Here is a 26109-nt window from a genome sequence, read left to right on the forward strand (position 1 = left end):
TAATTTAATTTTATTTATTTTTTTATACAACAGGTTCTTATTAGTCATCAAGTTTATACACATCAATGTATACAAGTCAATCCCAATCGTCCAATTCATCACACCACCATCCCCACCCCCCCTACGGCTTCCCCCCTTGGTGTCCATACGTTTGTTCTCTACATCTGTGTCTCAACTGCTGCTCTGCAACCCGGTTCACCTGTACCATTTTTCTAGGTTCCACATATATGCATTAATATACGATATTTCTTTTTCTCTTTCTGACTTAGTTCACTCTGCATGACAGTCTCTAGATCCATCCACGTCTCTACAAATGACCCAATATCATTCCTTTTTATGGATGAGTAATATTGCACTGTATATATGTACCACATCTTCTTTATCCATTTGTCTGTCAATGGGCATTTAGGTTGCTTCCATGACCTGGCTATTGTAAATAGTGCTGCAATGAACATTGGGGTGCATGTGTCTTTTTGAATTATGGTTTTCTCTGGGTATATGCCCAGTAGTGGGATTGTTGGATCATATGGTAATTCTATTTTTAGTTTTTTAAGGAACCTCCATATTGTTCTCCATAGTGGATGTATGAATTTACATTCCCACCAACAGTGCAAGAGGGGTCGTTTTCTCCACACCCTCTCCAGCATTTGTTGTTTGTAGATTTTCTGATGATGCCCATTCTACTTGGTGTGAGGTGATACCTCATTGTAGTTTTGATTTGCATTTCTCTAATAGTTAGTGATGTTGAGCAGTTTTTCATGTGCTTCTTGGCCATCTGTATGTCTTCTTTGGGGAAATGTCTATTTAGGTCTTCTACCCATTTTTGGATTGGGTTGTTTGTTTCTTTAATATAGAGCTGCACGAGCTGTTTATATATTCTGGAGATTAATCATTTGTCAGTTGACTCATTAGCAAATATTTTCTCCCATTCTGAGAGTTGTCTTTTCATCCTGTTTATGGATTCCTTTGTTGTGCAAAAGTTTTTAAGTTTCATTAGGTCCCATTTGTTTATTTTTGTTTTCATTTCCATTACTCTAGGAGGTGGATCAAAAAAGATCTTGCTGTGGTTTATGTCAAAGAGTGTTCTTCCTATGTTTTTCTTAAGAGTTTTATACTGTCTGATCTTAAATTTAGGTCTCAAATCCATTTTGAGTTTATTTTTGTGGATGGTGTTAGGGAGTGTTCTAATTTCAATCTTTTACATGTAGCTGTCCAGTTTTCCCAGCACCACTTACTGAAGAGACTGTCTTTTCTCCATTGTATATCTTTGCCTCCTTTGTCATAGATTAGTTGACCACAGGTGTTTAAGTTTATCTCTGGGCTTTCAATCTTGTTCCATTAATCTATGTTTCTGTTTTTGTGCCAGTACCATATTGTCTTGATTACTGTAGCTTAATAGTATAGTCTGCAGTCAGGGAGTCTAATTCCTCCTGCTCCATTTTTTTCCCTCAAGACTGCTTTGGCTATTCGGGGTCTTTTGTGTCTCCATACAAATTTTAACAAGATTTGTTCTACTTCCATAAAAAATGCCATTGGTAACTTGATAGGGATTGCATTGAATCTGTAGATTGCTTTGGGAAGTAGAGTCATTTTCACAGTACTGATTCTTCCAATCCAAGAACATGGTATATCTCTCTATCTGTTGGTATCATCTGTAATTTCTTTCATCAGTGTCTTATAGTTTTCTGCATACAGGTCTTTTGTCTCCCTAGGTAGGTTTATTCCTAGGTATTTTATTCTTTTTGCTGCAATGGTAAATGGGAGTGTTTCGTTAATTTCTCTTCCAGATTTTTCATCATTAGTGTATAGCAATGCAAGAGATTTCTGTGCATTAACTTTGTATCCTGCAACTTTACCAAATTTACTGCTTAGCTCTAGTAGTTTCCTGGTGGCATTTTTAGGATTCTCTATGTATAGTATCATGTCATCTGCAAACAGTGACAGTTTTACTTCTTTTCTGATTTGGATTCCTTTTATTTCTTTTTTTTCTCTGATTGCCATGGCTAAACTATGTTGAGTAATAGTGCTAAGAGTGGACATCCTTGTCTTGTTCCTAATCTTAGAGGAAATGCTTTCAGTTTTTCACCATTGAGGTTGATGTTTGCTATGGGTTTGTTGTATATGGCCTTTATTATGTTGAGGTAGGTTCCCACTATGCCCACTTTCTGGAGAGTTTTTATCATAAATGGGAGTTGAATTTTGTCAAAAGCTTTATCTGCATCTATTGAGATGATCATATGGTTTTTATTCTTCAATTTGTTAATATGTGTATCCCATTGATTGATTTGCATATATTGAAGAATCCTTGCATCCCTGGGATAAATCTGACTTGATCATGGTGTATGATCCTTTTAATGTGTTGTTGGATTATGTTTGCTAGTATTCTGTTGAGGATATTTGCATCTATATTCATCAGTGATATTGGTCTGTAATTTTCTTTTTGTAGTATCTTTGTCTGGTTTTGGTATCAGGGTGATGGTGGCCTCATAGGATGTGTTTGGGAGTGTTCCTTCTTCTGCAATTTTTTGGAAGAGTTTGAGAAGGATGGGTGTTAGCGCTTCTCTAAATGTTTGATAGAATTCACCTGTGAAGTCATCTGGTCTTGGACTTTTGTTTGTTGGAAGATTTTTAATCACAGTTTCAATTTCATTACTTGTGATTGGTCTGTTCATATTTTCTATTTCTTCCTGGTTCAGTCTTGGAAGGTTACACCTTTCTAGGAATTTGTCCATTTCTTGCAGGTTGTCCATTTTATTGGCATAGAGTTGCTTGTAGTAGTCTCTTAGGATGCTTTGTATTTCTACGGTGTTTGTTGTAACTTTTTCTTTTTCATTTATAGTTTTATTGATTTGAGTCCTCTGCTTTTTTTTTCCTTGATGAGTCTGGCTAATGGTTTACCAATTTGGTTTATCTTCTCAAAGAACCAGCTTTTAGTTTTATTGATCTTTCCTATTGTTTCTATTTCATTTATTTCTGCTCTGATCTTGATGATTTCTTTCCTTCTGCTAACTTTGGGTTTTGTTTGTTCTTCTTTCTCTAGTTCCTTTAGGTGTAACTTTAGATTGTCTATTTGAGATTTTTCTTGTTTCTTGAGGTGGGCTTGTATAGCCATAAACTTCCCTCTTAGAACTGCTTTTGCTGCATCCTGTAGGTTTTGGATCATCGTGTTTTCATTGTCATTTGTCTCCAGGTATTTTTTGATTTCCTCTTTGATGTCTTCAGTGATCTCTTGGTTATATACTAACGTATTGTTTAGCCTCCATGTGTTTGTGTTTTTTACGTTTTTTTTCCTGTAATGCACTTCTAATCTCATAGCGTTGTGGTCAGAATAGATGCTTGATATGACTTCAATTTTCTTAAATTTACTGAGGCTTGATTTGTTACCCAAGATGTGATCTATCCTGGAGAATGTTCCAGGCGCATTTGAGAAGAAAGTGTAATCTGCTGTTTTTGGATGGAATGTCCTATAAATATCAATTAAATCTATCTGGTCTATTGTGTCATTTAAAGCTTCTCTTTCCTTATTTATTTTCATTTTGGATGATCTGTCCATTGGTGTAAGTGAGGTGTTAAAGTCCCCCACTATTATTGTGTTACTGTCGATTTCCTCTTTTATAGCTGTTAGTAGTTGCCTTATGTATTGTGGTGCTCCTATGTTGGGTGCATATATATTTATAATGTTATATCTTCTTTCTGGATTGATCCCTTGATCGTTATGTAGTATCCTTCCTTGTCTCTTCTGACATTCTTTATTTTAAAGTGTATTTTATCTGATATGAGTATTGCTACTCCAACTTTCTTTTGATTTCCATTTTCATGGAATATCTTTTTCCATCACTTCACTTTCAGTCTGTATGTGTCCCTAGGTCTGAAGTGGGTCTCTAGTAGACAGCATATATATGTGTCTTGGTTTTGTATCCACTCAGCAAGCCTGTATCTTTTGGTTACAGCATTTAATCCATTCACGTTTAAGGTAATTATCGATATGTATGTTCCTATGAACATTTTCTTAATTGTTTTGCGTTTGTTTTTCTAGGTGCTTTTTGCTTTTGCTTGTCTGTAAAGCTTTTGATTTCTCCATCGAATCTGAATGAGATCCTTGCCAGGTAAAGTAATCTTGGTTGTAGGTTCTTCCCTTTCATCACTTTAATTATATCATGCCACTCTCTTCTGGCTTGTAGAGTTTCTGCTGAGAAATAAGCTGTTAACCTTATGGGAGTTCCCTTGTATGTTATTTGTTGTTTTTCCCTTGCTGATTTCAATAATTTTTCTTTGTCTTTAGTTTTTACCAATTTGATTACTATGTGTCTTGGCATGTTTCTCCTTCGGTTTATCCTGTATGGGACTCACTGCACTTCCTGGACTTGTGTGGCTATTTCCTTTCCCATGTTACGGAAGTTTTCAACTATAATCTCTTCAAATATTTTCTCTGGTCCTTTCTCTCTCTTCTCCTTCTGTGATCCCTATAATGCGAATGTTGTTGTGTTTAATGTTGTCCCAGAGGTCTTAGGCTGTCTTCAAATCTTTTCATTCTTTTTTCTTTATTCCGTTCTGCAGCAGTGAATTCCACCATTCTGTCTTGCAGGTCGCTTATCTGTTCTTCTGCCTCAGTTATTCTGCTATTGATTCCTTCTAGTGCAGTTTTCATTTCAGTTATTGTATTGTTCATCTCTGTTTGTTTGTTCTTTAATTCTTCTAGGTGTTTGTTCTTTAATTCTTCTAGGTCTTTGTTAAACATTTCTTGCGTCTTCTTGATCTTTGCCTCCATTCTTTTTCCGAGGTCCTGGGTCATCTTCACTATCATTATTCTGAATTCTTTTTCTGGAAGGTTGCCTATCTCCACTTCATTTAGTTGTTTTTCTGGGGTTTTATCTTGTTCCTTCATCGGGTACATAGCCCTCTGCCTTCTCATCTTGTTTATCTTTTTGTGAATGTGGTTTTTGTTCCACAGGCTGCAGGCTTGTAGTTCTTCTTGCTTTTGTTGTCTGCCCTCTGGTGGATGAGGCTATCTAAGAGGCTTGTGTAATTTTCCTGATGGGAGGGACTGGTGGTGGGTAGAGCTGACTGTTGCTCTGGTGGGCAGAGCTCAGTAAAGCTTTAATCCACTTGACTGCTGATGAGTGGGGCTGGGTTCCCTCCCTGTTGGTTGTTTGGCCTGAAGCAACACAACACTGGAGCCTGCCTGGGCTTTTTGGTGGGGCTAGTGACAGACTCTGGGAGGGCTCATGCCAAGGAGTACTTCCCAGAACTTCTGCTGCCATTGTCCTTGTCCCCACGGTGAGCCACAGCCACCCCCTGCCTCTGCAGGAGACCCTCCAACACTTGCAGGTAGGTCTGGTTCAGTCTCCCCTGGGGTCACTGCTCCTTCCCCTGGGTCCCGATGTGCACACTACTTTGTGTGTGCCCTCCAACTGTGAAGTCTCTGTTTCCCCCAGTCCTGTCAAAGTCCTGCAATCAAAACCCACTAGCCTTCAAAGTCTGATTCCCTGGGAATTCCTCCTCCTGTTGCCAGACCCCCAGTTTTGGAAGCCTGATGTGGGGCTGAGAACCTTCACTCTAGTGGGTAGACTTCTGTGGTATAAGTGTTCTCCAGTCTGTGAGTCACCCACCCAGCAATTATGGGATTTGATTTCACTGTGACTGCGCCTCTCCTACCATCTCATTGTGGTTTCTCCTTTGTCTTTGGATGTGGGGTATCTTTTTTGATGCGTTCCAGTGTCTTCCTGTAGATGATTCTCCAGCAGCTAGTTGTGATTCTGGTGTTCTCACAAGAGGGAGTGAGAGCACGTCCTTCTACTCCACCATTAACCTCCATGTCTTTGCATGGGACACTCCCGCTGTCCCCAAAGCCTTGTCTCCTCTTTTGCAATTAACTGATTCCTATTAATGCTTTAAGAGTCTGGCTTCATTTCCTTAACTCTCACCACTATTATTCAACATAGTTTTGGAAGTTATAGCCACACAAATCAGAGAAGAAAAAGAAATAAAATAATACAAATTGTAAAAGAGGAAGTAAAACTGTCAGTGTTTGCCGAAGACGTGACACTATACATAAAAATCCTAAAGATGTCACCAGAAAACTACTAGAACTAATCAATAAATTTGGCAAAGTTGCAGGATACAAAATTGATGCACAGAAATCTCTGGCATTCCTACACACCAACAACGAAAAATCAGAAAGAGAAATTAAGGAAACACTCCCATTTACCATTGCAAAAAAAAAAAAGAATAAAATACGTAGGAATAAACTTGCCTAAGGAGGTGAAAGCCTTGTACTCACAAAACTATAGAACACTGATGAAAGAAATCAAAGGTGACATAAACAGATGGAGAAATATACCATGTTCTTGGATTGGGAGAATCAATACTGTGAAAATGACTACATTACCCAAAGCAATCTACAGATTCAATGCAATCCCTGTCAAACTACCAATGGCAGTCTTCACAGAATTAGAACAAAAAGTCTTGAAATTCCTGTGGAAACAAAAAAGACCCCGAATAGCCAAAGCAATCTTGAGAAAGAAAACCAGAGTTGCAGGAATCACGTTCCCCAACTTCAAACTATACCACAGAGCTACAGTAATCAAGACAGTATGGTATTGGCACAAAAACAGAAATATAGATCAGTGGAACAGGATAGAAAGCCCAGAGATAAATCCATACAAATATGGGGACCTAATTTATGACAAAAGAGGCAAGAACATACAATGGAGAAAAGACAGCTTCTTCAATAAGTGGTGCTGGGAAAACTGGACAGCTACATGTAAAAGAATGAAATTAGAACACTAACACCATACACAAAAAAAAACTCAAAATGGATTAAAGACTCAGATGTAAGACCAGACACTGTAAAGCTTTTAGAGGAAAACAGGAAAAACACACTTTGACATAAACCACAGCAAGATCTTTCTTGACCAACCTCCTAGAGTAACAGAAATAAAGACAAAAATAAACAAATGGGGCTTAATTAAACTTAAAAGCTTTTGCACAGCAAAGGGAATCATAAACAAGACAAAAAGACAACCCTCAGAATGGGAGAAGATATTTGCAAATGAAACAACAAAGGATTAATCTCCAAAATATACAAACAGCTCATGGATCTCAATATCAAAAAAACAAACAATCCAGTTAAAAAATGGGTAGAAGACCTAAATAGACATTTCACCAAGGAAGACATACAGATGGCCAACAGGCATATGAAAAGATGCTCAGCATCACTAATTATTAGAGAATTGTAAATCAAAACTACAGTGAGGTATCACCTCACGCTGGTAAGAATGACCATTATCAAAAAAGCTAGAAACAATAAATGTTGGAAAGGGTGGGATGAAAGGGAACCCTCCTACACTGTTGGTGGGAATGTAAATTGATACAACCACTATGGAAAACAGTATGGCGATTCCTTAAAAAACTAAAAATAGAACTACCATACGATCCAGCAATCCCACTACTGGGCCTATACCCTGAGAAAACAATAATCCAAAAAGAGATATGTACCACAATGTTCATTGCAACACTATTTACAATAGCCAGGATATGGAACCAACCTAAATGTCCATCGACAGTTGAATATGGCACATATATACAATGGAATATTACTCAGCCATAAAAAGAAATGAAATTGAATTATTCGTAGTGATGTGGAGGGACCTAGAGTCTGTCATACAGGGTGAAGTAAGTCAGAAAGACAAAATCAAATACCGTATGCTAATGCATATATACAGAATCTAAAAAAAAAAAAAAAAGTGGTGCTGATGAACCTAGTTGCAGGGCAGGAATAAAGAGGTATACCTAGAGAATGGACTTGATGACATGGGTTGGGAGGGCAAAGCTGTGGTGAAGTGAGATTAGTATCGACATATATACACTACTGAATGTAAAATAGTTGGCTGGTGTGAAGCAGCATCATAGCACATGGAGATCAACTCGATGCTTTGCGAAGACCTAAAGGGGTGGGATAGGGAGGATGGGATGGAGGCTCAAGAGGGAGAGGATACGGGGACATGTGTATGCGTATAGCTGATTCGCTTTGTTGTGCAAAAGAAACTAACAATGTATTGTGAAGCAATTATACTCCAATAAAGATCTAGTAAAAAAAAATAAAGTAATACAATATACAGTCACTTATGCCTGGTTTGTTTTAGCTGAGCATAATAAGGTTCAGCCACATCATAGCATGTATCTGTAGTTAATTCCTTTTTATTGCTCAATACCACCCCATTCTATGTATACCATATTTTGTCTATCTAGTCACAAAGTGTATGTCACTTAGGTTGTTTCTAAGTTTTGTTATTATGAATAATGCTGCAAAGACCATCCATATGTAAGTCTCTGTGTGGAAACATATACCATTTCTCTTGAGCTTACAACCCCTGGTGTGGCTGAATTGCTAGGTCATGTTAAAAAATTATGCTTACTATTTTAAGAAACTGCAAAAATGTTTTCTAAAGTGCATCATTTTACATTACCACCAGCAATGCATGAGCATTCTCTTTTCTTCACATACTCTTCAACATATGTAGTTATCTGTCTTTTCATTCTTTTTTACATATTGCTGGAAAGAATTTGATAGCAGTTTTGTCCAGAATTTTAATTATATTTTCATAAGAGATACTGTAATTTTCTCTTTTTGTAATATACTTTAATATTTTCACTTCCATGATTTTCTCACTTTGTAAAATTAACACAAAAGTGTTCTTTTTCCCCTCTATTTTCTAAAAAAGATTCTGTGAGAGAAGTACTTGTGATGCCACTTGGGGGCAGGAGTTTTCTATAAGTAGAGTTTTTCTCTCTTTTTTTTTTTTTTCCATAGCTATAGGACTATTCAGATTTTATATTATTCCTGAGGAATATTTGGTCGTCTTTATCTTTAAAGGAATTTTTCCTTTTTATTTAAGATGCCCAGTTTATTGTCATGCAACTGTTTGTGAGAGTCTCTGATACTTATTTTATTGTGTGATATGTAGGCTATCTTCTCTTTCATTCTTGATACTGATAATTTATATTTCCCCACTCTTTTCTTTGAGCACTCTAGCTAGGATTTTATTTTTGCATACTTTTTTTTCAAATAATAAAATTTGTTTCATTGATTTTTCCTGTTTCTCTTCTCTTTTCTATTCATTTGATTTCCTCTTTTACCTTTAGTATGTATTATCTTCTAAATAATTTGGCTTTAATTTGCTGTTTGTTTTCTAGCTTAAGGGGAAAACAGATAACTTATTCAAGAATTTTCTTCATTTTAATGTCATTATTTAAAGTTATAAATTTGCCTCTAACTCACTTTTAACACTATCCAACAACTTGTGACACTGTTTTTGTATTACCATTTGCTAAAAATAATACATTACTATATTATAATTTTTATTACCCATGGATATGAGCTGTTTAATTTGCATATATTTGGGGTTTTCATTCAGATATTTTTATTTATTTCTAATTTACAGAAATATTTACAGTATTTCAATAATTTAAAGTTTATTCAGGCTTTTTTGTGGTGGAGCATATGGTCTAAATTGGTAAATATGCCTCATGCACTTGAAAACACTATATATTTTTCAGTTGTTGAAGTATAATATTGCACAGATATCAATTAAAATGGTTGTTTTTGTGGCTTTCTAAATAATACCATTTTTGTTTAATTTTTCAATCAATTTTTGAGAGAGGACTTTAAAATCTCCATCTGAGATTTTGTCTTTACCTTTATTTGTCACAGTTTTTTTCCTTCCTCTATTTTTGTGCTATTATTATTATTATTATTTGCAGTATGTGGGCCTCTCACTGTTGTGCCCTCTCCCGTTGTGGAGCACAGGCTCCGGACGCACAGGCTCAGCGACCATGGCTTATGGGCCCAGCCGCTCCGCGGCATGTGGGATCTTCCCGGACCGGGGCACGAACCCGTGTCCCCTGCATTGGCAGGCAGACTCCCAACCACTGCATCACCAGGGAAGCCCTGTGCTATTATTAAATTAATACACATCTGGATATATTAGCACTTTTCTATGTTATTAAGGTGATAAAGTAACTTTTTTTTGAAGTGCATGCAGTGAAGTAGTTTAAGTAGAGTGCACAGTGCTTGTCATGTAAAAGGTGCTGAATAAATCATTTTTTATTGAAGTATAGTTGCTGTACAATATTATACAAGTTACAGGTATACGACAGTGATTTACAATTTTTAAAGGTTATACTCCATTCATAGTTATCGTAAAATATTGACTCTATTCCCAACAACGCACAACATATTCTTGTAGCTCATCCCGCACCTAACAGTTTGTATCTCCTACTCCTTTCCCTTAACTTTTTTATCATTAAGAAAAATACATTTTTATCTCCATTAGCATTTCTTGTCTTGAGATCTGTTTTAACTAGTATCATCATAGCTTCATAACAATTTCTGCATCCATTTATTTGTGCTACTGTTGGCAGAAATTTTACTTCAACTTAGGTTATAAAATTCTACAATATATATACAATGGAATATTACTCAGCCATTTAAAAGAATGAAATAACACCATTTGCAGCAACATGGGTGGACCTAGAGATTGTCATACTGAGTGAAGTAAGTCAGATAGAGAAAGAAAAATATATTGCTTATAAGCAGAATCTAAAAATAAATGATACAAAGAACTTACAAAACAGAAACAGACTCACAGACTTCGAGAACAAACTTATGGTTACCAGTGGGGAAGGGATAGTTAGGAAGTTTGGGATTGACATGTACATACTGCTATATTTAAAATGGATAACCAACAAGGACCTACTGTATAGCACAGGGAATTCTGCTCAATATTATGTAACAACCTAAATGGGAAAAGAATTTGAAAAAGGATAGATACATGTATATATATAATTGAATCACTTTGCTGTACCCCTGAAACTATCACAACATTGTTAATCAACTATACTCCAATGTAAAATAAAAAGTTAAAAAAAATTCTACAACACATTGCTATTGTTTTTTGTTTCTTTAAAGAGTCAACCATCTATTAAACTTAAAACTGGATAAAAGTATTTTACACTTTCCCATTTAGTTATAATTTATATTGTTCTACATTCCTCTGTATAGATCTATGTTTCTATGTGATACAATTTGCCTTTGGTCTATAGTACTTTGTCTTCCTTCCTTCCTTCCTTCCTTCCTTCCTTCTTTCCTTCCTCCCTTCCTCTCTCTCTCTCTCTCTCTCTAGATTTTTCTTCTTTCTTTCTTTCTTTCTGCAGGTTTGCTAGTAAAAATGTTTTATAATCGTTTGTTTATCTCCAAGTCTTTGTTTCACTTTCATTTATCAAGCATGTTTTCTCCTGATAAAGCTATACAGTCTGCCATTTTTTTTAAAGCTTTAAAGACGTCATCCTATTCTCTGTTAACCTTGTGTACTGTTTCTATTTAGAAATCAGTGGAATTTTTTGGTTTTTCTTTATATGTAAATTGATTTTGGGGTGTTTTTGCTTTGTGTTCTGATTGCCTTTTAAATTTCCTATTTACACTGGTTTTCACTGACTTAGGTATGATCTACCTAAGGTTATTTTTCTTTTTGTCTTGCTTTGGGTTTGTTGTTTTGTTGATATATGAGTTAATATTATTTCATAAAATTTGAAAAATGTGTGCATTAGTTCTTCTAACATTTATTTCTGCTTTGATTTTTATCTTCTTTTTTTTTTCCTTTTTTCCCCTATTCCTCTGCGCTTCAGCTTAGACAGCTTCTCTTGACCTATCTTCAAATTTTAACTAATCTTTTCTTTTGCAGTATTCAATCTGTCTTTAAATTCCTCTATTATGTTATATATGTTTCAGTTCTAGACTTTTTATCTATCTCCTTATATTCTTTATAGTTATCAGTAGAAAATTTTCATTGGTTCCATTACATCCATTAATTACATTAAATCTTTAGACATGTTTATAATAGCATTTCCTAAACCCTTAACTTAAAACTCCAACATAAAGTTGTTTCTGAGTCTATATTTATTATTTATTTATTTATTTAATTCCTAGTTGGTAAAATTTTATTGCTTCTTCACAACTCTTGGAACTATTTTAATTGTATTCCAGATGTTACGAATGCTGTCTTGTAAAGAATCTGAGTTTTCTTTTCTTCTCTTAAAAGTAAATTATGGTGTAAATATAATATAAATATAAGTAGCTAAGAGGAAAAATATACTAACAAATGACTAAAGCAAAAAAACTTTGAATGGTTAAAAATGTCATATATACAACATTTATTAATACGTAGATACTAGCAATTAAATTATTATAGAAAGAAAAATTTAAAAAGAAAAATTGTTTTAAATGTTGAATCTGAAAGAGTATAGATTTTTAACCAACTATCTCAGCAATGTATATGAGTAGATATTTCTCATCTTTTTAAGTGTTTTGTTGTTCTAACTTGATTTCAAGCTCTTTGAGGACTATAATATTTGCTTAGCTGTGCTTAAAAACCCAAGAATATATTCCTTAATAGTAAGTTAGTAAGACTTGGTACAGATCACTAAACTATAATTATTAGAGAAATATGATAGCTATGTAAGTGAATTCTTGGAGTGAAATAAACAATGATGGGATTTATTTGAGCTAGAAAAGCTCACTACACATGAAAGTTATAATTCAGCTATCCAAGAATAAGAGTCTCAGACCCTCACTAAGTTACTTAGGTTCCTTGTGTCTTGTAAAATGTCTCTTTCCTCAATATTTCATAATCATTTGATGATAACTATGTATATATTGTTGACTAGGGATATTAAGAATGTTTATGAGATATTATTTAAAGGCAAAGCATAATGAGATAACTAGATAACTAATGGAGATATTATGAAGTTATATTTTTGACTGTATTTTGAATAAGCACTTTGAACTAAGAATCAGGACAGCTGTAGTTGGCAGTAAACTGTAGGATCCAAAAGAGGGTATCTATCCTAGGGGTGTATGTGTACATTTGTGTGTGTATCCTAATTGTATTATGTCATTTATAAAGTAAAATTCAATTGTAATGATCAAAGAATATTCAATTTAAGGATTAATATTTAATTTATTTGAAAAATATGTGAAAAAATGATAAAAATTATAGTTGATAGTATCTTTTATATAGATTCAGTAAAAATAAATTCAATTATGAATATTTTAAAGTCTGGATATATCTACCTACATTTTCTAGTTATTGTTTAATGGCCAGGAATTGTACTTATCATGTTCTATCTAGCATTTCAATTTTGGTTATCTAGCTTTCATTAGTAAAGTAAGTCCGACTTTTATTGCTCTGAAATTTCTTGTTGGAAAAAGTTACATGTGGGTATTGATTTTTCTTCATGCAAGTTCTAATTGCTTATTTCCTGCACCAGTTGATATAAACTGTTCATTAATGATTTTTTGTTCCTTCTTTGCATCACTGATTAGTGATTTGTGTCTCAGATAAGTTCAAAATAACATGGCTTAAAATAAAGACCTGATTACTCAGCCATAAAAAGGAACAAAATTGGGTCATTTGTTGAGATGTGGATGGATCTAGAGACTGTCATACAGAGTGAAGTAAGTCAGAAAGAGAAAAACAAATATCGTATATTAACGCATATATGTGGAACCTAGAAAAACGGTACAGATGAACCGGTTTGCAGGGCAGAAATTGAGACACAGATGTAGAGAAGAAACGTATGGACACCAAGTGGGGAAAGCGGCAGGGGGTTGGAGGTGGGATGAATTGGGCGATTGGGATTGACATGTATACACTGATGTGTATAAAATTGATGACTAATAAGAACCTGCTGTATAAAGAAATAAAATAAAATTCAAGAATTAAAAAAATAAATAAAAATAAATAAAAAATAAAGACTTGAAAGTAATGCTCAGTTTTACTAAGTCTGTGTTTTTTGAAAACAAGATTTAGATGTAAATAAATGGGGAAAAAAAACTGGTAAATTATTACTACCTCTTTACATGAAAAAAAAGAAACCTCTCTCTCTCTTTCTCCAACCCCCCTTTCTCCTTCTTCTCCTTTCTTCTACTTTAGGCCTGACAAATATCACCATGCCCTCCTATTGGGGAAGCTAGTAAAGTACTCTTGTTCAGGCTTCAGAGGCGGCACTAGGCCTCTCTCTGATCGGACAATGACGTTGAAGCTGGCTGCGTGTCTAACTGCTGAGCTACACCCAGGCCAGCAGGGGTGGCGAAAGTTTGCACTGTAAACCACTAGATAAGACAGAGAGTAAGTCATGGGACTTCTCGCACCTTGAGGGTCTGGCCAGCCCCCGGGGATCAAGAACATTCCAAGACTTACGGGTTAAGACCTAGGCATTTATGACAGCAACCAGAGCTGCAAATTTGCACATAGGCTGATTGTTATCAGCCTGCGGCCTGGTGCTAAAAGCTGGGCTCCTTCGAGTGGCAAACGTTAAGTCTCACCTGTGGGATGGACGTACCATCCGGGACCTTCCCAACTGGGACTCCAGATTGATGTTCAAGGGACTTCCCAGCACTGCCTGGATCTGGATGTAGGTGCTTCCTCAATTCGGTGATGTATAAACCTCTGTCTTTACTATTCTTTCTTAGTTAGTTATACTATTCTTCTCTTTATTAGTATACTGTAATATTTGTTAATTCAATAAACTCTCTCTAAATTCTTGTTTAACTGAGTGTAGAGTGGTTACTTTGCCAGCGAATGCTATGAACCTTGAAACTGAAAGTAAGGCTTTCGGCAAAACACCTCCACAAGGTGGAAGGCTACTGTACCCATACAGTGGAAATATTCTTACAACACATCCTTGCTTCTCTTCCTCTGTGAATCAGAAAAGCTCTATGATCTGAGTTTACTAGATACATAGAGAAATTCTAGATATGTAGAATTACTTTCTACATTCATTTCAAAACCTAACTTTCAAAATTATTATCTCACACCAACAAATAATAATTTGACTTTCAAAACACAACAGTAAGCTAGTAAGTCTAGTCACTAGTATACCCTTTCTTGAAGCACCAACTATTTGACACAGTGAAGGAAAGTCCCAGAACTAAATGACTTAGAGTGGATAAACACAAAAATCTGAGGAAACATTTTCAAAATAATTATAACTATCATACATAAAGAAACATATAATCAAATGAATATATCACCATAAATACCATATAAGTGTACATTTCAGTGTGGTGCTTATGTATTCAAGCTATCTTCCTTTGATAATTATTGAACTGATAGGTATGGGCTAGAGTCTGCTGAAGCTCCTTTTAAATTCATTTCAGTTTAGGTATTTTTCTTTTGATTATTAAGTCCTTTAGTTGTGTTTCCTAAATGTTGGCAGGTTTTTGTCTCATATTTCTAAAATAGTCCTAAAATCTACAATCAACACATATCTGGATAACATAACTTAACAAAATTGGCCAAAGAGAGAAAACACTTTCTGTGTGGTCCTAAAACCATTATTACTAACAATTTTTAAAGAATCGTATCCATATATATTTTACAGTCAATGAACATTAGTTAAATTATTATTGTGCTGAATAAAAATATTACATACTGCATGATTCCTTTGATATAGTATTACATTCTCAAAGTGACAAAACCATACTGACAGACATTGATCAGTGGTTGCCAGTGGTTAGTTTGGAGAGAAGGTGTGACTGTAAAGGGAAAGCACAAGCGAGCTTTGTAGTGATGGGAACTGTTCTGTGTCCTGATTATGGTGTTAGTTACACAAATCTATACATGTGTTAAGTTCTATGGAACTGTACACCATAAATATATATCTATGATGTAGAATAATTTAAATAATTAGTATAGTAAAATTTCTTTGTTATATTTACTTTCATTTAGGTCATTCATTTTTATGTCAATAAACAGAAACATAAAAATAATCTAAACATCAGTGAAAGAAGAAAAATATAAAACAGGTGGAATCATAACAGAAAGATTATTGAGGCAAATATAATTATTGAAAATTTATGATGTGTCAGACAATTTGCTAGATGTTCAATATTAAAGTGCTTGTGTGTGTGTGTGTGTGTGTGTGTGTGTGTGTGTGTGTTGGTGTACAGAGAGATAATTAAACCTAATTAATCTGTAGCTTTGGCATTTTTCAATTTAAATATAACAAGCTTGAGATGAAGAGCAGTTTTAAGTTTAGCAAATTCTGATTTGCTTAAAATATCCATGCAAGGTTTGACTATTGGCATACATCATACTTGATTTGAGCCTGCTTTTATTTCTAGATACTGCAACTATTCCCTCTATACGTAACAAATCTGTAGCTATTGCTAGCTTATTTTGAAACCTCAAAGGAACAATCACATCTTATCTGTGGCAACAGTAACTTGGAAACATACCATTTAACAGGTAAACCACAGACGAGCAACATTTGTTAAAAATTCAGAATCTCAGGCCTCAGCTCAGACATGTTAAATCAGAATCTATATTTACACAGATAGCCAGTGGTTTGTCTGCATAATAAAGTTAGAGAATATGGACCTAGGTTAACCTGTAGTTCTATAAATTTGGCAACCAAATAATAACTGATGGTCATGGCTCTACCTGCAAAATGGACTTGTTTCTCTCCATTACATGCCAAAATTTTCTTTGAGAAACTGTCATCATGTCCTACTTGATCTAATTCAATTAAAACTATTCAGTGATACCATTTCCACTTACCTTCTCTTCAAACATTGCTCTGTCAAGCAGCAGCCAGAGTGATCTTTTCTAAAAAGAAAAGGTCATGCAATTCTGATTAAAATATTTCAAAAATCCCCACACATTTCTGTTCTAGTCATCTACTTCTGCATAACAAATCATCCAACAACATAGTGGTATAAAACCACCACCATTTTATTACAAAGATTCTTGGTTCAGAATTTCAAAAAGCACATAGCATAAACACTTCTTCAATTCTTTATGATATCTGGGCTTTCATTCTGGGTGACTGAAAGAGCTACAGGTGTTCTGCATGGCTGGAGACTAGGACAACCGGGTCTGTAGCATCCATTTTTGTGGTATTTTCCTCACACACATATCTAGTGCCTGAGCAAGGATGGTGGAAGGACTGGACAGCAGGATGGTACCAGCGTACACAAACTTCTGACACAGTAACTAAGAGCTGCAAGAGCAAACATTCCCAGTGGCCAAGGCAGATACTGCACAACCATTTATGACCTAGTTATGGTCATGGAAGTCTCATAGAGTCACTTCCACTATATTGGTAAAAGGAGTCACAAGTCTGGCCATATTTAACAGGAGTGGCCGTAAATCCTACTTCAATATTAGAGGAGTGTCAAAGAACACCTATCAAGTTTTAAAACGATCACAGTACACCTTCTGGACAAAAATTTTTTATAGTCTTCCCAAATGAAAAATGCACTTGCCTTTCCCCAGACCTCAAATAGTTGTACTCCTTTTTTAAGTAATATTATCATTAAGTGAAATCCAGAATAAAAGGGATTGAAATGTGTAAGCTTGCTTTCTGCAGAAAGAAGCATGGAGACTTTTAATCTTACAAAATGTCTTCTTTTAGTCCAAGCTGATAAAATTCTTATAAGAATGTTTTGGGTCTCTTAAGTATCGGTTAGACTCCATCAGACACACGTCACTCATACAAATCTTTTAAGATACTCCCTTCTCCATCTTGATCTCCTTTGAAGCTTCTCTGCAACACAACCCTTAAGATTTGCAGGAGCTCTCTTGTTTAGTGAAGTGGATTTAAAAATCATGACAACATTCATAGAAGACCTTTCGTCTATTTAAAAATATTTTTGGGACAACACCTTAAATCTTTACAAGGTCTTAAAAAGAGTTTTATTTATTGTGCATTCAATTTTTACCCTGAGAACACATTTTCCTGACAATAACCTCGATTTTCCATTTACCCTGTGACCAATAAAACACTAAGATCTACCAGTAATATTTCTAAGATAAGCTAAAGTGGAATTTCTGATAGAAATATCATGGATAAAATTGTCTACACAGAAAACGTAAAATATAAACCTAAAACCTAAAATATAAATTTTTGCATGATATCAAAAGCTATTTGAATATAAACTAGGCCTTATAAAATACAAGAGGCATACATAAACAACATATAATACATATACATATAGAATTTAAAAGGCAGTAAATTTAAGAAACTACATGAGGGCTTATACTAACTGAGAAAGGGAGTCACTGCATGTGATTTGGAGATAAAGGCTGACATAACTTGGAGATAAAGGCTGACTGAACAACGTGAAATATCTGAGGAAAATTTACAATATCAACACTATGCGAAAAATTCCCTAGTGATTCCATTTCTTGTTTCAGACACAAATTGGACCCAAAATTAGCATATTCTGATTTCCCCATTTCTGTGTTTTTATTTATTTACTTTTTTAACACCTTTATTGGAGTATAATTGCTTTACAATGGTGTGTTAGTTTCTGCTTTATAACAAAGTGAATCAGTTATACATATACATAGATTCCCATATCTCTTCCTTCTTGCATCTCCCTCCCTCCCACCCTCCCTGTCCCACCCATCTAGGTGGTCACAAAGCATTGAGCTGATCTCCCAGTACCATGTGGTTGCTTCCCACTAACTATCTATTTTACATTTGGTAGTGTATATATGTCCATGCCACTCTCTCACTTCATCCCAGTTTACACTTCCCTCCCTGTGTCCTCAAGTCCATTCTCTACGTCTGCGTCCTTATACCTGTCCTGCCCATAGGTTTGTCAGAACCTTTTTTTTCCTTAGATTCCAAATATATGTGTCAGCATACAGTATTGTTTTTCTCTTTCTGACTTACTTCACTCTGTATGATAGACTCTAGGTCCATCCACCTCACTACAAATAACTCAATTTCGTTTCTTTTTATGGCTGAGTAATATTGCCTTGCATATATGTGCCACATCTTCTTTATCCATTCACCTGTCCATGGACACTTAGGTTGCTTCCATGCCCTGGCTATTGTAAATAGTGCTGCAATGAACATTGTGGTATATGACTCGTTTTGAATTATGGTTTTCTCAGGGTATAGGCCCAGTACTGGGATTCCTGGGTCATATGGTAGTTCTATTTTTAGTTTTTTAAGAAAGCTCCATACTGTTCTCCATAGGGACTGTATCAATTTACATTCCCACCAAAGTTCAAGATGGTTCCCCTTTCTCCACACCCTCTCCAGCATTTATTGTTTGTAGATTTCCTGATGATGGCCATTTCTTCCTGGTTTGAGGTGATACCTCATGGTAGTTTTGATGTGCATTACTCTAATAACTAGTGATGTTGAGCATCTTTTCATGTGTTTGTTGGCCATCTGTATATCTTCTTTGGAAAAATGTCTATTTAGGTCTTCGGCCCATTTTTGGATTGGGTTGTTTGTTTTTTTGATATTGACCTGCATGAGCTGCATGTGTATTTTGGACATAAATCCTTTGTCAGTTGCTTCATTTGCAAATATTTTCTCCCATTCTGAGGGTTGTCTTTCCATCTTGTTTATGGTTTCCTTTGCTGTGCAAAAGCTTTTAAGTTTCATTACATCCCATTTTAAAATTTTTGTTTTTACTTCCATTTCTCTAGGAGGTGGCTCAAAAAGGATCTTGCTGTGATTTATGCCATAGGGTGTTCTGCCAATGTTTTCCTTTAAGAGTTTTATAGTGTCTGGCCTTACACTTAGGTCTTTAATCCATTTTGAGTTTATTTTTGTGAATGGTGTTAGGGAGTGTTCTAATTTCATTCCTTTACATGTAGCGAACTAGTTTTCCCAGCACCACTTATTGAAGACACTATCTTTTCTCCATTGTATATTCTTGCCTCTGTTATCAAAGATAAGGTGATCATCTGTGCATGAGTTTATCTCTGGCCTTTCTATCTTGTTCAATTGATCTATATTTCTGTTTTTGTGCCAGTACCATACTGTTTTGATTACTGTAGCTTTGTAGTATAGTCTACTGAAGTATAGACTGTAGTATATACTGTAGTATAGTCTCCCTGAAGTCAGGGAGCCTGATTCCTCCAGCTCTGTTTTTCATTCTCAAGATAGCGTTGGCTATTCAGGGTCTTTTGTGTTTCCACACAAATTGTGAAAATTTTTTTTCTATTCTGTGAAAAATGCCATTGGAGTTTCATAGGGATTGCATTGAATCTGTAGATTGCTTTAGATAATATAGTCATTTTCACAATATTGATTTTTCCAATCCAAGAACATGGTATATCTCTCCATCTGTTGGTATCATCTTTAATTTCTTCCATCAGTGTCTTATAGTTTTCTGCAAACAGGTTTTGTCTCCTTAGGTAGGTTTGTTCCTAGGTATATTGTTCTTTTTGTTGCAGTGGTAACAGGTTGTCCATTTTATTGGCATAGAGTTGCTTGTAGTAATCTCTCATGATCTTTTGTATTTCTGCAGTGTCAGTTGTTACTTTTCCTTTTTCATTTCTAATTCTATTGATTTGAGTCTTCCTCCTTGTTTTCTTGATGAGTCTGGCTAAGGGTTTATCAATTTTGTTTATCTTCTCGAAGAACCTGCTTTTAGTTTTATTGATCTTTGCTATTGTTTCCTTCATTTCTTTTTCATTTATTTCTGATCTGATATTTATAATTTCTTTCCTTCTGCTAACTTAGGGTTTTGGTTGTTCTTTCTCTAATTGCTTTAGGTGTAAAGTTAGGCTGTTTATTTGAGAGTTTTCTTGTTTCTTGAGGTAGGACTGTATTGCTATAAACTTCCCTCTTAGAACTGCTTTTGCTGCATCCCATAAGTTTTTGGCCATCGTGTTTTCATTGTCATTTGTTTCTAGGTATTTTTTGATTTTCTCTTTGATTTCTTCAGTGATGTCTTGGTAATTTAGTATCGTATTGTTTAGCTGCCATGTGTTTGTATTTTTCACAGTTTTTTTCCTGTAATTGATATCTAGTCTCAGAGCATTGTGGTCGGAAGAGATACTTCATATGATTTCAATTTTCTTAAATTTACCAAGGCTTGATTTGTGACCCAAGATATGATCTATCCTGGAGAATGTTCCATGAGCTCTTGAGAAGAACGTATATTCTGTTGTTTTTGGATAGAATGTGCTATAAATATCAATTAAGTCCATCTTGTTTACTGTGTCATTTAAAGCTTGTGTTTCCTTATTTATTTTCACTTTGGATGACCTGTCCATTGGTGGGAGTGGGGTGTTAAAGTCCCCTACTATTATTGTGTTACTGTCAATTTCCCCTTTTATGTCTGTTAGCATTTGCCTTATGTATTGAGGTGCTCCTATGTCAGGTGCATAAATATTTAAAATTGTTATATCTTCTTCTTGGATTGATCCCTTGATCATCATGTAGTGTCCTTCTTTGTCTCTTGTAATAGTCTTTATTTTAAAGTCTATTTTGTCTGATATGAGAATTGCTACTCCAGCTTTCTTTTGATTTCCATTTGCATGGAATATCTTTTTCCATCCCCTCACTTTCAGTCTGTATGTGTCCCTAGGTCTGAAGTGTGTCTCTTGTAGACAACATATATATGGATCTTGTTTTTTGATCCATTCAGCTGGTCTATGTCTTTTGGTTGGATCATTTAATCCAATTACATTTAAGGTAGTTATCAATATGTATGTTCCTTATACCATTCTCTTAATTGTTTTGGGTTTGTTATTGTAGGTCTTTTCCTTCTCTTGTGTTTCCCGCCTAGAGAAGTTCCATTAGCATTTGTTGTAAAGCTGGTTTGGTGGTGCTGAATTCTCTTAACTTTTGTTTGTCTGTAAAGGCTTTAATATCTCTAATCTGAATGAGATCCTTGCTGGGTAGAGTAATGTTGGTTGTATGTTTTTCCCTTTCATCACTTTAAATATGTCCTGCCACTCCCTTCTGGCTTGCAGAGTTTCTGCTGAAAGATCAGCTGTTAATCTTATGGGGATTCCCTTGTATGTTATTTGTTGTTTTTCCCTTGTTACTTTTAATATTTTTTCTTTGGATTTAATTTTTGATAGTTTGATTAATATTTGTCTTGGCATGTTTTTCCTTGGATTTATCGTCTATGGGACTCTCTGCACTTCCTGGATACGATTATTTTGTTTCCCATATTAGGGAAGTTTTCAACTATAATCTCTTCTAATATTTTTGCAGACCCTTTCTTTTTGTCTTATTCTTTTGGGACCCCTATATTCGAATGTTGGTGCATTTAATGTTTTCCCAGAGGTCTCTGAGACTATCCTCAATCCCTTTCATTGTTTTTTCTCTATTCTGCTCTGTGGTAATAATTTCCACTATTTTATCTTCCAGGTCACTTATCCGTTCTTCTGTGTCAGGTATTCTGCTATTGATTCCTTCTAGAGAATTTTTAATTTCATTTATTGTGTTGTTCATCAGAGATTTTTTTGCTCTTTAGTTCTTCTAGGTACTTGTTAAATGTTTCTTGTATTTTCTCCATTCTATTTCCAAGATTTTGGATCATCTTTACTATCATTACTCTGAATTCCTTTTCAGGTAGACTGCCTATTTCCTCTTCATTTGTTTTGTCTGGTGGGTTTTTACCTTGCTCCTTCATCTGCTGTGTGTTTCTCTGTCTTCTCATTTTGCTTAACTTACTGTGTTTGGGGTCTCCTTTTTGCAGGCTACAGGTTCATAGTTCCCATTGTTTTTGGTGTCTGCCCCCAGTGGCTAAGGCTGGTTCAGTGGGTTGTGTAGGCTTCTTGGTGGAGGGGACTGGTGCCTGTGTTCTGGTGGACGAGGCTGGGTCTTGTCTTTCTGGTGGGCAGGACTAGGTCCATGGTGTGTTTTGGGGTGTCTGTGAACGTACTGTGATTTTAGGCAACCTTTCTGCTAATGGGTGGCGTTGTGTTCCTGTCTTGCTAGTTGATTGGGGGGTTCTGGCTGACTCAGGCTGGGGGGACCGAGGGGTATGGAATGCAGGATGAGCCTGTGGTGGCAGAGGCCATTGTGACATTGCAACAGGCTGAGGTGTGCCATGTGTTCTCCCGGAGGAAGTTGTCCCCTGATCACGGGACCCTGGCAGTGGCGGGCTGCACAAACTCCCGGGAGGGGAGGTGTGGATAGTGACCCGTGCTTGCACACAGGCTTCTTGGTGGCTGCAGCAGCAGCCTTAGTGTTTCATGCTGTCTCTGGTGTCCCTTCTGATAGCCACGGCTCGCGCCCATCTCTGGAGCTCTTTTAGGTGGGCTCTGAATCTCTTCTCCTCATGCACCCCGAAACAATGTTCTCTTGAATCTTAGGCAGTTCCACACTTTTTCCCAGACTCCCTCCTGACTAGCTCTGGCACACTAGTCCCCTTCAGGCTGTGTTCATGCAGCCAACCCCAGTCCTCTCCCTGGGATCTGACCTCCGAAGCCTGAGCCTCAGCTCCCAGCCCCCACCCGCCCCGGTGGGTAAGCAGACAAGCCTCTCGGGCTGGTGAGTGCTGGTCAGCACCAATCTTCTGTGCGGGAATCTCTCTGCTTTGCCTTCCACACCCCTGTTGCTGCGCTCTCCTCCGTGGCTCCGAAGCTTCCCCCACCCACCCACACCCCAGTCTCTACCAGTGGAGGGACTTCCTAGTGTGTGGAAACTTTTCCTCCTTCACAGCTCCCTCCCAGAGGTGCAGGTCCCATCCCTATTCTTTTGCCTCTGTTTTTTCATTTTTATTTTGCCCTACCCAGGTACATGGGGCGTTTTTTGCCTTCTGTGAAGTTTGAGTTCTTCTGACAACGTTCAGTAAGTGTTCTGTAGGAGCTGTTCCTCATGTAGATGTATTTTTGATGTATTTTTGGGGAGGAAGGTGATCTCCACGTCTTACTCCTCCACCATCTTGAAGGTCCTCTCCCATTTCTGTGTTTATAAATGAATAACTTTACCCCTCTTGGCTTCTGTTTCCCAAATCAACCTCAAACCTCATCCTACTGTTCTTGAAACAATGTGGCTCTGTATTCCTTTTATTTTAAGCTATATTATACTTAAAGTTTTGATACAAAATTTGACAATTATTTCTTTGCTATATTTTTATGTGATATGCTTTCATGTTTATTCCAACTTTATATAATTATACACCATGAAAACAGTTGGCAAAAGAACCATAATGATGAATATTTCAATGCTGATCTTGATCTTAAGATCTGCAACAAATTTATCTTATAAATTTGCACTTAATTTATCTTACTATATAAGATTGAGTAATAAATTAGTAAGCAAGTAAAATATATTATTTGCATAAAACACCAATACTAATGCTATTCATGATAGACATCTTTCTCAGCCCCACCAAGTTATAAACACTGAAACACCTCCACTCAGCAGGTTAAGTGTGATATACACAGTGAGTAAATTTTGACCAATTTGACATTGTTAGGATTCTTCAATCTGCAAAAATCTAGAGTTGATTTTGTTGCTCTTATACTGGAAAAACTAGAGGTGTACATTTTGAGAAGGCAAGTAAGTGATGAATTCAAGAAATGCTCTAGCTAAAGCACTGGTATCAAGAGGGCCTGGTAATGCTCCATCATAAGATGCACCATTTTCCTTCCCTAGATTTTGTTGTATCCTTCATTTAGTCCAAATATACCTTAATTTCCATCAGTAGACGGACCCATGTTTTAATCCTGACCTCTAAGTTGGCTATTGGCTATGTCCCAACCAGGAAGTTTTCTCCTTTTATTGTAAAACATATTGATTACAGGATTACAAACATGAATTGGATTTTACATTCTTTCTTAAATATAATTCTAAAATATTAAAAAAAATTATAATGAAATATATTGTAAAACATATTGATTACAGGATTACAAACATGAATTGCATTTTACATTCTTTCTTAAATATAATTCTAAAGTATTAAAAAAAATATAATGAACTAAAGAGAACACAAAACTTGTTTACTTGGATAAAAAACAGGGAAGTAGGAAAAGAGAATTTCTGTAGACCACTACCCTTCTAATGCATTATTTTGCTTAGGCTGTATCTTCTTGTTGTATGTAAATACAAGACTTACATATTTGATTAATTATTTCATTACCAAAATTATCCTTATTATGAAAACGCTTAAGTATTTAAATTCAGGATGATGAAATAATAAAAGAGATGATGACAAAAGTATAAAGTGTCTTCAATGAACTTCATACAAAAATAGAACACTAAGATCTCAAGAGCTATAGTCAGAGACAGCCAGTGTTATCTCCATGAAGTATTAACAAAATAATGTCCTTCTTGACTTTCAGTCCATGGGTTTTTTTTACAGGTTTTTTCAAAGACAAACTATTCTTCTTTAATTAAAAAAATAAATTAACTGTATTTAGTTGCAATTACACAGTTAAATGAATGGAATGGAGATATAGGTGGAAGATGAGCAAAAAGGAAAGAGAGAAATGCCATTGTGATCTGTTTTATAAATGTGCATTTACAGCTCCAAAGGAACAAAGAACAGGTAACTAGCAATTGTGGGAAGGTTTTGGCATTTGTCTTTTCCTGAAATATATTTCTGTAATGAAGAAAAAAATTGAAATAATCTAATACTTTTCAAGCTGTGTTAAAATTAAGAAACGCTCACATTATGATTTGGTATAACAGAATAATAATTAAAGATTTATCTTCAAGCAAATGCAGCAACCATGAAGTCTTAGAATTGCTGAGTTTGGGGTGTCTCAAGCAACGTAATTGCCAACTAACACTAGTCAGGATATCATTCAAGAACTACAGTATTCTGCTTTTACATATCCCATATGCTTTCCAAAATGTCCAATGTTGTATAAATATAACTAAAAACATGTTTAATGTTATGTTTTTAACACATTCTTTTCTGTAAATATGCAGTATTAAATTTATAATTGTAAGAAATGCCAAATGAACAGACTGAATATTGCAAAACTCAATCATTGCAATGACTGAATTTTACAACTGAAATCAACAAGAGAGAATATTGTCAAAAAAGAATTAACTAAAGATACTGTATTTGTATAAAGCTGATATTATGAAATGCCAGGTCTCTTGAAGTCTGAGTTTCATTTGGTTTGTGAACATTAACATATTTGTTTAAACACACTACCAATTTAAATATAACCAGTGTAGTTGTTAATGCTGTTATTATTACCCTGTAAATTTGTAACTGTGTACTTATAAATTTTCATATTCAAAGAGTAAACATTTAAGAAATAAAAGAAAATCCACATAAATATATGTGCTTTTTGAAAATTGAAAAATAAACAAAATTAA

At 35.5% G+C, this 26109-nt stretch overlaps 1 protein-coding gene and 1 pseudogene across 3 annotated transcripts in view; both read right to left on the reverse strand.

Annotated features, from left to right (window-relative positions):
- LOC307189185 (uncharacterized protein) overlaps positions 1 to 26109 on the reverse strand; it is a 347413-nt gene that overhangs the window by 98875 nt on the left and 222429 nt on the right. For both annotated transcript variants that reach the window (XM_079927001.1, XM_079927000.1), the window contains exon 4: positions 16620 to 16667. The gene's annotated coding sequence lies outside the window, so the exon portion shown is untranslated. The remainder of the gene's footprint in view (positions 1 to 16619; positions 16668 to 26109) is intronic.
- Positions 1 to 26109, reverse strand: part of LOC307175500 (poly(A) polymerase type 3-like) — a 127216-nt pseudogene that overhangs the window by 5866 nt on the left and 95241 nt on the right. The gene's annotated exons all lie outside the window — the stretch shown is intronic.

This window comes from Stenella coeruleoalba (genome assembly GCF_951394435.1).
Source record: "Stenella coeruleoalba genome assembly, chromosome: 1".
Taxonomy (NCBI): domain Eukaryota; kingdom Metazoa; phylum Chordata; class Mammalia; order Artiodactyla; family Delphinidae; genus Stenella; species Stenella coeruleoalba.